Genomic DNA, 14,074 nt, shown 5'->3' on the forward strand with positions numbered 1-14,074 from the left:
AGGATAGTGTGTTTTTCACCAATGCTACACTGCATCTGGACGTAACACCCCTTCTGTGAGGGACTGTCAAATTATCTTCAGGTGGGTTTGGGGCCTCCACTTTGTCCATGCTCCCTCACTTCTATTTGCTTGCTTATTTTTTGTTGTTGTTGCTTGTTTGTTTTTATATTTTTATGAAGTTCTGATACCTATTCCTGTCAACACTTCATTATCACACAGTCTGGCATGTTTAGCCTATGTGGGCAGACCTGTTACATGGCCACTTTTTTAACTTCAAGCCTTTAAGACCCCAGACATTATACCTTTCAAGAAGTGGACATCATCCACTATGTTCACCACATTTGCTTGTGCACCCATTTCGTCTGCAGTCAGGAAGATGAGCATCATACAGTGCCAAAGTATTAGAATAAGCTATTCTTGCACTGAAGTAAATTTGAGTGGAGGCTTAAAGTTCATCTGCTTCCTTGATTATATTCACACACACACACACATCTATCGTTTACATCTGTCTTTGTATATTTACATCTATAACATTTCTATGTTTAAACCAAGACACTAATCCACCCATGGTGAGGGTATTATTTATGTTTCTGCAGGAAAGGGGAGAGAGATAGACTTCAATCTGGCTTGCCAATCCTAGAGGACAACCTTTCTGGAGCAGCTGGTTAACACGGAGAACAGCAGGACTCATCCAAGCTGGAGACATGATGTCCCTTCCATCCCCTCCCTAGAGGAAAGTGCTACAGGGGCAATACGAAAGAGAGAGACTGGGGATCTGGACTGACAGATTATAACAAGTTCTTCCCCCTCTTTAATAGAGAGAGACTTATCTACCCTGGGGCTGGAGAACAACTAGACAAAGAACTATTTACATGGTTTCTTTAAAAAACAAAACTTATTTATTTATCCTTTCTTTTTCTTTTGTGTGTCTATCTATGTAAGACAGGCAGGATAAATAAGGCCAAGGAGACCCCTAAGCCCCTAATGAACCCATGGTTAGGGGCTGGGGAGGTATGGGAGGGAGGTGGGGAAGAGGGGAGGGGAGGGGAGTTGTGAGTCAACAATGACAGGGACAGGGGAAAAGCAAGGGTACTAAAACAAAAGGTGAGGAGGGTGTAGCACTCCTGGTTGTGTTTGATCAATTGAAACAAATTCGAGAGAACCCCTGGAGAGGTGAACAGAAGCTAATCATGATGGTGGGGCAGGACAAAAGAAAAAGAGGAAGGTAGAAAAAAGAAATATATATATATATATATATATATATATATATATATATATATATATGTATAAACATAGATATGTACAAATACAAATATACAGAATTAACTCTTTTTATCCAGGTAACCATATGTCTTTGATCTCTAGGGGAGCCACACAATATCTGGAATAGCAAATTTCATATTGTTCAAAATTTGGAATGACCTGAGTCATTTAACAGCATGGTAGAAGTAAAATGTTTTGTCCGTACAAGAGATGTCCAAAGTGCCTTCATTAAACACTCATGAACTTGTCCAGAGCAGAAAATTGCCACTTAATCATGCTTAATAAGAAGAGGTTGAGGTGCTAAAAATTCATATTTGGTTAATTTACTGGCTACTTTGTGAATCCTGCAAAAAGATTTATTCTGAGCATGCAAAATGGAATTTCATTTTTTATACTAATACTCAATGAAACATTCTTAATTCCATCAGCAACATTAATTCTGGAATTGAGTTTGGCTATAACTTCTCATTCTATGATATGTTTTATTAATCAGAAAGAAAAACGGATGCAGTATGACCCCACAGCTTCTGTATACTTTTCTAAAAGAGAACGGAATAAACAATGAAGGAACTGTAAGTTCTGGTTGATGGTGAATAAGAGAAATTTTGCCTAGATAGTTTGTCATTTTTTAAAAATGCTGTTTAGTTTTAGTCAGTAGCACATTATGAAGGATGATGAAGTATTTTTCCTTTATAATCATCTTAGTATTCCTGTCCTAAGTGCTGAATACAATTTACCATGAAGTAATAATTTCAAAGACCTAAAAATCAAAGAGAAAAAAATGAACCAATTTTAACAATCTCCTTGAAGACCAGACCAAACACATTGCCATTGAGTTAATCTTGACTCATAGTAACCCAATAGGGCAGATTAGAATTGCTCTATAGGGTTTCCAAACTGTAAGGCTGTTATCTTTGCTGAAACAGACAGCCATATCATTCTCCCACAGAACAACTAGTGGGTTTGAACTGACAAAATGTCAGTTATGTCCAGTAAAAGAAGGTTAGAAAATTATTCCACAGTGGGGAGCCTTCTCAGTAGAAATGTGAAGAAAACACAGTCTTATAATTCAGAGGGAGTAAGTTATCAGTCCTGAAAAGGCTGTGAATTCCCATCAGAGCCAGCAAGATGACACCAGGTAACATGCCCAAGCCCTCCCATAGCTGGTTTTATAAGCAACTGTTCTGTGATGTTAGTGGTGGAGTTTGTTTGATACTCTTATTATATAGGTAAGCAGAAGGTGCAAATCTCTGGGATACTGAAAGAGATGAATGGCTTCGGAGTGAGTGTGGCAGTTAAAACCTCTTCCTCCTCCTCCTCCTCCTCCTCCTCCTCCTCCTCCTCCTCCTCCTCCTCCTCCTCCTCCTCCTCCTCCTTCTTCTTCTTCTTCTTCTTCTTGCTGGACCTACATATCTAGATCTTTTGGAACACATTTGTTTTCTTCCTTGAAATTCAAAGTCAAGATTGCTAAATCACATCACAATATTCATTGGTGACACGTGGTTTCACATTTCCATTCCCTTTTGCTTAGAACCATAATTTCAAATATCTGAAAACAAAAACAAACTCAAAATAGCGTACAGATTTAAATATAAACCTATAATTATAAATGTCTTTAATGAAAGAAATAGGGACAAACATAAAGGCCCCCAAATAAGGCATCAACTACCAGACCAAACAGAAAATACCCACACTACAGAAGATAAAATAGAAAGCCAAAACCTAAAATTGTAACACATATAAATCACAAGACTTTATCAAATGAGTAAGAAGAGAATCCTCAGATGGCCAGAAATTTTTTTGCAATGATATATCAAATAAAGGACTAATCTTGAAAATCTATAGAAACTTCAGTATCTCAGTAAGAAAAACACATACGATTAATTTTTATGGGCAGAAAACATGAATATACAATTCACCAAAGATGAAATCCAGGCTGCCAATAATCATATGAAAAATGTTCATGATTCTTAGTTGTAAGAGAAATGCAAATGAAAACCATGTGAAGATATCACCCCACACCAGCACTGACAGAAAAATTAAAAGAAGAAAATAACAAATGCTGGAGAGGATGTGGACAGATTGAAACCCTCATACCCGGATGGTTTGCAGATGGAATTGCTTGTACAGCCACACTGGAAAACAATATGGCCCTCCCTGAAACAAAGGCAAATGGAAACACCATACAACTCAGCAAATCTCTGTTTTTGGAAGATACCCCAGGGAAATAAAGAATACAACAGAAGCACAGCCATGTTTATCTAAGTGCTAACCACAACAGTACTAAGAAGGAGACAATGAAAATGCCTGTCTCTGGACGAATGGGTAAATAAAGTCTGATTGTATACAATGGAATATTATGAATTCCTGAAAAAGCATGATGAAATACATCATGAGAAGAACAAATTTCAAATACATTATGCTCAGTAAATTTAGTCAATCTCAAAAAGAAAAATGTATGGGACCACTACTCGGAAAGTAAAATGGTTTTCCCATCACAAGAAGGAGACTTTGAAGACCATAGGAATGCAGAAAGAAGGAAAGAGAAGGAGAGAGAGAGTGGGGAAGGAAAATGGGGCACATATGGAGGGGGTTGTTTCTGGGATATTATCAGTTTTCTGGGTAGTGCTGTCCAGGGTATTTATGTTCAAAAACTTGTTGATCTTCACAACTGTGCTTTACACATTTTTCTTGCTTTTTGTTATATCCCACAGTAAAAATAAATTTTAATACCCTGTGGGAGAAGTTTTACTATGTCACAAGCTTGGTTATATTTCAAAATCCACTTGACATCTTTGAACAATTATTCCTTGAGAACGGTGGCCTGGTATATCTTGCTAAAACTCCATAAAATTAGTTTCAAACTAAGTTCCTGGCCCTTAATACACAGTCATTAAATGTTCATGGAGTTTAATGTCCTCTTTTCTCTGGAATTATCTTATAAATAATCATATACTGCATGGAAGTTAAAAAGTATTCCACTGCAAACAGCATCTGATGACTGTTCAGCTGTGTTTCAGAAGAGCAGACTTTTATGTATATATGCGTAGAGATGGGTGAGAGGGGGTATGTTAAGCATAGAACATTTGAAAATGATTTTCCACTAGCATATAAATGTAAGTGCCAAGTACTAATCAGATCAGGGTGCATCAGTGGAGACTGCAGAAATGAGCATAGCAATTAGGGCCAGAAAACCAGAATACTGTTTTAAGAAGATAAATGTGTAATAATATGACAGTTAGAAATACTGTAATTATACTAATGAAAAAATTCATCAATGCAGAGAATAAGGATTACATATCCTACTTACACCTTGATGAGGAAAATAAGCAATCCTGCCCCCAAAAAACCCTCTGTAATAATGCAGAAGAGAGTATACAATTTAATCAACTAACTTTGAGTAAACATAATTACATTTCAATACATGTAAGGTAGCACAGCAATGTTGACAGATTTACAGATTTTCACAGACACAAAAATATTGTGTCAAATAGAAGAAAGAACAATGAAACCTCTATTTTCTTTGAGAGGTCACTGAATGACACTCGTGGTTTGTTCTTACTATTAAAGTGCCTACTAAGAAATGACTGGTGATTCAAACACACCCCAAATGCCAGCGAACATAGGTTTGACAGTCTGCTTCTTTTAAGAGTGCATAATTTTTTTAAACTATGGGGCAGTTTCACAGTGTAATAGATGAGGTTGACATGAGTTGGAACTGACTTTAATGTGTTAAAAGAAATCATATCAATGGGAATTAGGGGGAGGGCAGAGTGGACACCCAAAGGCCATCAGTAGTCTATAGGACACCCCCTGTCAAAAGGAACACAAGGAAGAGACGAGTCAGTCAGGGTGCAGTATAGCACCTAGCACTGACGAAGCACACAAACTTCCTCTAGTTCTTTAATGCTTCCTCCCTCCATCCCGCTATCAGGACCCCAATTCTACCTTACAAATCTGGGTACAGCAGAAGATATACACTGGTACAGATAAAATCTCGAAACACAGGGAATCCAGAACATATAACCCCCTCAGGACCAATAAGGGGAGCAACATTACTAGGAGGGTAAACGAAGGAAGCGGGAGTAAGGGGGAACCGATGATAATAACCCACGTATTCCCCCATCTCTCAGGGAAACAAATAGTAGGAAAGGGGGTGAAAGGAGACAGCATTTGGTGTAAGACATGGAAAAAAGAATAATTCATGAAGTATCAAGGGGACATGGGGAAGGGAGGGAAAAAATGAGGAGCTGATACCAAGAACTCAAGTGGAAAGAAAGTATTTTGAACAAGATGATGACAACATCTGTACAGATGTGAGTGACACAATGGATATATGTGTGGGTTGTGATAGGAGCTGTAAGAAACACCAATTTAAAAAAGACAATGTGTTTGGTTTGGGTTTTCATTTCTTTTAGAGACTAAAAGAGGCACTTTATGATTCTCCTTTTCTTTTTGCTTTATAGTGTGAATTGGGTGGGGGTTCATTTTTGAGATAATCTTTTTTATAATTCACCAATTTAAAAAACAAAATCACCCACAGCTTGCACCACTCTCTTATCCCGCTTGTAGAATCCTGTCATCCTCTCCTTCACCGAAGTTAACACCTGCATACACTATTCTCTACTTCCCCTTCCTTCCCTTTCCCTCCCACCTCTGCTATTGTTGTAGGTGCCATCGAGTGGTGTCGAGCTCCATGCACTGCCAGGCCCAGCGCCATCCTGTCAATGATTCGCGTGCCTGAGCCTATTGTTGCAGCCACTGCGCCAGTCCAGCTCCATAGTGCTGGGATGAACATGGGTGTGTATCTGTCTGATTTGGATTTTGCTTCTCATATCTTGGGGTAGATACCAAGCCAAAGGATTTTTGGATCATATAGCATTTTTACCAGCGGTTGGAGGGAATGCCATATGACTTTCCACAGCGTTTGCATAATTTTACAGTTCCAAAAGCAGTATATGAGGATTCTGCTCTCTCTCTGTGTCCTCTTCTTCATTTTTTAATTCTCTGTTATTTAAACTTTGCTCCCAATTCTGGCATGATATGCTATCTCATCATTGTTTTGATTTAAATCTCTCAAGTGGTTAGGGATTGTGCTAGTCTGGGTTGACTAGAGAAATAATTCATAGACACTCATGTGTATAAGAAAGAGCTTTATAGCTGAGAAGCAACAAAGCCCAAATGGAAGAAGCACACCAGTCTGTGTGATCATAAAGTATCAGGCATCTAAGACCCAGAACAAAATCATATACAATGTGAATGGAGGGGGAGAGGGGAGACCCAAAGTCCATTTGTAGACAGTTGGACATCCCCTCACAAAAGGGTCACAAGGAAGAAATGAGCATGACCTCAATTCTACCTTCCAAGTGCTACAGATAAGAGGTCACAACACAGGGAATCCAAGATAGATAAACCCTGCAAGGCCAACAATGACAATAGAGATACCAGGAGGATAAGGGGAAGATGGGGGAAGTAAGGAGGATTCAATCACAAGGATCAACATATAACCCCCTCCCAGGGAGATGAACAACAGAAAAGTGGGTGAAGGGTGACAGAGGACATTGTAAGATATGAAAATAATAATCTACAACTTATAAAGTTTTCATGATAAAGGGTGGTTGAAGGAGGGAAGGGGAAAACTGAGCTGATATCAAGGGCTCAAGTAGAAAGCAAATACTTTGAAAATGATGATGGCAGCATGTGTACAAATGTGCTTGACACAATGGTGAATGTATGGATTGTGATAAGATGTAAGATCCCCCAATAAAAATATTTAATAAAAAAGAAAGGGCTTTATATAGAAGAGCAACTGAAAATTAAGAAAATATCTCAGTCCAGTCCAAATCAAGTCCATAAGCCTGATATTAGCCCATATGTCTGATACCAATCTGTAAAGATCTCTTCATACTCACAAAACACATGCAATGATGCCAAATGCAGGGTGATCACAGGCCAGTGGGTGGAAAGTCTTGTGGATCTAGTTGCAGTGTAAGCATCTCAGAGTTATTGAATTGCATTGTATTTATAGATTGCTTTGCGTAGTATTGACATTTTAATAATATTGTATTTCTATTCATGAATGTGAGTTATTCATTCATTGTGTAGATCTCTTTTGGTTATTTTAATAGTGTTCTGTAACATTCTTTTTAAAATATTTTGCTTATCTAGTTAGGATCATTCCTAAGTATTTCATTTATTCCCAACAGTTTTATTGGCATGTAATTCATATATAATGTAATTCAATAGTACAATCACATCAAGAAAAGTTGTGTAATCATCAACAAAATCAATTTTATAACTTTTTCTTAATTCTTATATTCATTTTATTAGCTTCCCATTTCTTCCCGAGCTCCCCTGCCATATTCCCAAGGAACCATTAATCCATTTACTATCTCTATAGATTTACATATCCTAGATTTCATATTAATAAACTGTGGTATTATTAACAACCAGTGGTTAGCAGATGCCACACTCTTGCTTGCTGAAAGTGAGAATTGAAGTACTTGCTGATGAAGATCAAGGATTTTAGGCTTCAGTATGAATTACTAAAACTCAGTATAAGGAAGACAAAAATCCTCCCAATTGTACCATGATAAATGGAGAAAATGGTGAAATTGTCAAAGATTTTATATTGCTTGGATCTACAATCAATGAAGTCAAGAGATTAAAATATGTTTTGCATTAGGTAACTCTATTCCACAAGACATTTTTAGAGCACTGAAGAGCAAGGATGTTATTTTGTGGGCTTACGTGAGACTGATCCAAGTCATGGTATTCTCCATTGCATCATATGTACATGACAGTTAGGCATTGAGTAAGGAAGACCATATAACAGTGGCTTTAAACCTTCCTAATGTCACGACCCTTTAATAGAATTCCCCCAACCATAAAATTATTTTCATTGATATTTCATAACTTTTGCTACTTTTACTGATTTTGCTACTGTCATGAATCAGGCGACCCCTGTGAAAGGGTTGTTCGACCCCAAAAAGGGTCGCCACTCTCAGGTTGAGAACTGCTGCCATAGAAGGATAGATGCACTTTAAAAGTGGTGCTGGGGAAGAATACTGAAAGTACTATGGACTACTAAAAGAACAAACCGATCTGTGTTGGAAGAAGTTTCAGACCACAGTGCTCCTTGGAGAAAAGCATTGAACGACTTGATCTTACATGTTTGGGACATACAGGAGAGACTGGTCCCTGGAGAAGGACATCATACTTAGTAAAGTGGAAGGGTGTTGAAAAAGAGGACGGTCATCAAGGAGATGAATTGACACAGTGGTGGCATAAATGATTTCAGCCACAGGAACAATTATGAGGATGGTGCAAGATTATGCAGTATTTTGTTGTGTTGTGCATATGGGTTGGAACAACTTTATGGCACCTTAACAACAACAGATTTCATATAGAGAAAACATTAAAACATAAAACATTTAAGAATAACAAAGTAAAACAAAGTAAAAAAATAACGCAGAAATATTCAAACCTAGAAAAAATTTATATGGATCATAAGGGAGATCAAATGATTAAATTTTAGCATAACTGAATCTGCAACAACCCACTTTCCAGTGAATTCTGCGTGTTAGCAACACTATTCATTTCCCTGGGGATTCACGAAAGGCATAATCTGCATGTATTTCCCCTTTACTTTGTAAAAACTGAACCACCTTTAAAATCAGTCAAAAGGGAAATCAAATGATAAGATATAACATTTTTGCTTGACTCTGTCTGCCACAATGGAATTTACAAGTTCTCTGAGTATTTCATTTTTTGTGTGGCTATTGTAAATGGGATTATTTTCTTGATGTCTTTTTTCAGCGATCTTTCCATTAGTATGCAGAAATGTGGCCAAATCTTTCCAATGTTTACAAAAATATTTTTAGCAAATCTTTGGGGGTTTTCTATATATAAAATTTCATCTACAACTAGTGTGAATTTCCATTGTTATTTTCCCATTTGGATTCCTTTTGGTGCCTTTTTGTTGTCTAATATTCTGGTTAAGGCTTCAGTACAATGTTGAATAAGAGTGGTGATGGAAGGCATCCCTTTTGGGTTCCTGTTTGCAGTGGAAATCTCTCCAGAGTTTCCTCCTTGAGTGAAAAGATGTTGCTTTAAGTGCCTTTGAGTTAGTTCCAACTCAGAGTGGCCCTGTACGCTGCAGAATGAAACGCTATGTGATCCTGTGCCATGCTCAAAATTGCTGTAAGGTTTGAGTCTATCCTTTTGGCCATGGTGATCATCCATCTTGTTGAAGGCATTCCTCTTTTTGTGTTGCTGCTTATTTTACTATGCATGGTGTCTTTCTCCAGAGATTGTTCTCTCCTGCTGGCATGCGCAAAGTACTTGAGATGAAGTCTCCCCATTGTAGCTTCCGAGACAGATCCTTTTATTCTCTTAGGAGACCATGGTGCCTTCAATATTCTTCACCAGCACCATAATTCAGACGCATTGATTCTTCTTTTGCCTTCTTATTCAACTTTTATTCTAACTTTTACATGCGTTTGAGGCAATTGAAACTACTCGTGCTTGAGTCAGCCAGCTGTACCTTAGTTCTCAAAGTAACGTGTTTGATTTTCAACTATGTAATGAGGTCTTGCGCAGCATATATAGTCAAATCAACGCATCTTTGGATTGCTTGTCTGTTCATCCTATTAACTTTGATTGTTGAAAACAAGCAAGACAAAATCCTTGACAACTTCAAACTTTTCTCCATTTATCATGATGTTACCTACAGGTCCAGACATGTGGGTCTGGGTTTTCTTTATATTGTATTGTAAACCATACTGAGGGCTGCAATCCTTGATCTTCAGCCACAGATGCTTCAAATTATCTGCAGGTTATTAGTAAGCTTTCTTCCAATCCTGATGCTACATTCTTCTTCATATCGTCCAGCTTCTTCTGTTTTATTCATCATACGGTTTTTAAAATCATTTTATTGGGGCTCATACAACTCTTATCACAATCCATCAATTGTGTAAAGCACACTTATACATTCGTTGCCTTCTTCCTTCTCAAAACTCGCTTTCCGCTTCGTTTCCTGGAATCAGCTCCTCATTTTCCTTTTTCCCTCCCCCTCCCTACCTGCTCCCCCCTCCCTCATGAACCCTCAATAATTTATAAATTATTATTTTATCTTACACTGCCTGGCATCTCCCTTCACCCACTTTTCTGTTGCCCAACACCCAGGGAGGAGGTTATATGTAGATCCTTGTGATGGGTTTCCCCTTTCTACCCCCTCTTCCCTCCCAGTATCACCACTCTCACCACTGGTCCTGAGGGGTTCATCTGTGCTGGATTCACTGTATTTCCAGTTCCCATCAGTACTGCTGTGCATCCTCTGGTCTAACCAGATTTTGCAAGATGGAATTGGGATCATGATAGTTGGGGGGACAAAGCGTTTAAAAACTAGGGGAAGGTTGTGAGTTTCATTATTGCTACACCGAACTCTGAGTGACTCATCTCCTCCCCACTATCCCTCTGCAAGGGATATCCAGTTGTCTACAGATGGGCACTGGGTACTCATCACACGCTCCCCTCGTTCACAATGATATGATTTTAAAACCCCGCCTTTGTTGCTTGAAATCTGGTCAACCTTGGCCCTTCATGATCACACATGTTGGTGTGTTGCTTCCCTGTGGGCTTTGTTGCTTCTGGGCTAGATGGCCGCTTGTTTACTTTCAAGCCTTTAAGTCCCCAGACTCTATATCTCTCGATAGCCGGGCACGATCAGCCCTCTTCACCACACTTACTTGTGCACACCTTCGTCTTCAGTATTATATGGGGAAGGTGATCACAGAATGATGGTTTTTGTTCCTTGGTGTCTGCTACCTGATCCCTTCAACACCTCATGGTCACACAAGCTTGTGCACTTCTCTGTGGGCTTTGTTGCTTCTGAGCTAGAAAGCCATTTGTTTGCCATCAAGCCTTTAAGACCCAGACACTATATCTTTTAATATCCAGGCACCATCAGCTTTCTTCACCATGTTTGCTTATGCACATGTCTGTCTTCAGCGATCATGTTGGGAAGGTGGGTATCACAGAATGACCGTTTAGCTGAGCAAGTTTCTCTTGTATTGAGGGAATGCGCATGAGGAGCCCCAATGTCCACCTGCTACCTTACTACTAAACCTATAAATATATGCACATAGGTATAATTCCCCCTAATCATAAATATATTTACATTTGACATGTCTGTATTTAGGCTTCTATGTATGCCCTTTGCCTCTTACTCCTTTTCTCTATTTCCTTACGCTTTCCTGCTTCATTCTGGTTCAGTAATCATGTTCAGCCTTCATTCTGGTTTCAGTAATTCCTCTCAGTTACCTTGCCCTTGGTCACTCCCTACTAGTCCTCCCATTCCCTCTCTGGCACTGGTTTTGAACCACTCATTGTTCCCTTGTCCCTGGGTTGTCCAACACCTCCTCCCTTCCCCTACCTCCCACACTCTCATGTCCCTCTGGGATTGTTGGTCCCGTTATTTCCTTCTCACATTGTTTGTCCTATCTTATCTAGGTGGACCTGCAGTTATAGTAATGTGTGCATAAAATTGCGGATGGCTTTAACCACACCAAACAAAGTGGCACATAGGAACACAGCGATAAGAGCAGCAACACCGACAAACTAACAAAAAAGCCAATGACATACAAAATCTAAAAGAAGAGATAAAAAGTTTTAAAAATAAAACAAAAAACATGGGGGGGGAAGCCTTTTAGTAGTTCGAGGTCTGTTTGTTGACCTTTAGGAGTGTTTTCAGGACGAGTCTGATGGGGTGCCTCATCCTGGCCCCAAAGTCCATCTTTTATACTCCCTCGGTACCTCCTTGCTCTGCTTCCCCCGGTGCTCCATTGCACGTCCGCAGTGTTTTGCCTCACTGTAGTGGTGTCAGCTAATTCACACATCCCATACTGTGTCTCTGGTGCTGTCCCGTGTAGGGCCATGGGTCAATTCATGATGTCGCATCTCACAGTGAGGCCAGCTACATGGTCCTCTGTGTACATTGGGTCCTCCAAACTGGGCTATCATCCTCTTAGCTAGGTGGGCCCAGGTGTGCTCCCCTCCATTCTTCCTCCTTCCTTTGCTTCAGCTTCCTTGTGGGTGTGGTGTGGTAGGTCAGTTCCTCCCCCACACCAAACGATCTATTTTCATTTTCGGTGGCACTCCCTTCCATGGTGGCGGTCAGGCTAACTCTGGTTAGGGCCAGTGTCTGGTCCAGGCTTATTGTGGATTCCTCCACGCTTTACGTTGCCTTCCTGGTTTGGCGTGTCATGGTGGGGTCTGCATGTACTTTCCAGTTCTGTGGGGACACAAACAATACTCTCCCCCTGGATGTGTAGTGTCCTATTTCCCCTGTACCATCAATTCAGTTTCTCTCCACCCAGCTTTTCCTTCCACCTGCCTCCCTTCTCTTCTTTATGTTGGACTTTCATGTACCTCCCTAGGTGTGGCCTGCCCTCCCTCCAACTATCTATGCTTCCACCCTTTTATTGCGAGATAGGTGTTTATCCTTCTATTCTTGGCATGCTGATTGTACTTACCTCAGGTGACTCATGTTATACCTGTCCTTTTAAGTTTGGCTTACCTCGCTCAGCATGATTCCTTCCAGCTCTTCCCATGAAACGACGTGTTTCATGTGATTGTCCATGCATTTCAGTGCTGCATAGTACTCCGTTGTGTGTATGTGCCAGAGTTTACTAATCCACTCATTTATCAATGGAAACTTAGGCTGTTTACAAGTCTTTGCGATTGTGAATTGTGCCACAATAAATATTGGAGTGTTTATGGCTGGCCGTGTTTTATTTGCTGCTTCCACCGGGTATATGCCCAGTAGAGAGATGGCTGGATCATGAGGTAGATCAATTTTCATTTTCTTTAAGTATCTCCAGATTGCTTTCCACAATGACTGTACAAATCTACACGACCACCAGCAGTGGAAGAGGGTTCCTACTTCACCACAGCCCCTCCAACACTGTTGCTCTCTGATTTGCTGATTTGGGCTAGCCTCAGGGGTGTTAAGTGGTATCTCATGGTTGTTTTGATTTGCATTTCTCTTATGGCTAATGACCTGGAACACTCTCATATGCTTATTGGCCATATGGGTCTCCTCCTTAGTTCTTTTGCCCACTTCCTTAGAGGGTTAACTGTTTTCCTCTTTTGCAGGTCATGATGGTGTTGCAGATTTTAATAATGAGCCCTTTGTTCAATGTTTCATTACTAAAAATCCTCTCCCAATCTGTGGGTTGCCTTGTCACCCTCTTGGTGAAGTCTTTCGAGGTGCACATGTGCTTTATTCTTATTAAATCCCATTTGTCTATTTCCAGTTCACCTGTATGTGTACCCTTCCCTATTACAGTAAGCCTATGAGCTCCATGGGCCAGTGCTCTGAGGTTAGTCCCAATTCCCTCCTTGATGGTCCTGATGGTTTGGGGTTTAACTTCTAGGTCTGTGATCCACCTTGAGTTTATTCTTATGCATGGGGTGAGGTAAACGTCTTGTTTCATCTTTCTATATGTGGATAACCATTGTTTACAGCACCACTTGTTAAAAAGGGCATCTGCTTCCCACTTGATGGTTTGGGGACCCTTGTCGAAGACCAGTTGTCTATATCCTGATGGTTTTATTCTTGGGCTTTCTATTCTTTTCCACTGGTTTGAGTGTCTGTCATTGTGCCAGTACCACACTGTTTTGACCACTGTAGCTGTGTAATAGGCATTAAAATAGGGTAAGGTGGGTCTTCCAACTGTGTCCTTCTTCTTAAGAAGTTCTCTGCTAATTCTGGGTTTCTTTCTTTTCTATACAAAATTGGTGGTTAGTT

Source organism: Tenrec ecaudatus, chromosome X, assembly GCF_050624435.1.
Source record: "Tenrec ecaudatus isolate mTenEca1 chromosome X, mTenEca1.hap1, whole genome shotgun sequence".
Lineage (NCBI taxonomy): Eukaryota > Metazoa > Chordata > Mammalia > Afrosoricida > Tenrecidae > Tenrec > Tenrec ecaudatus.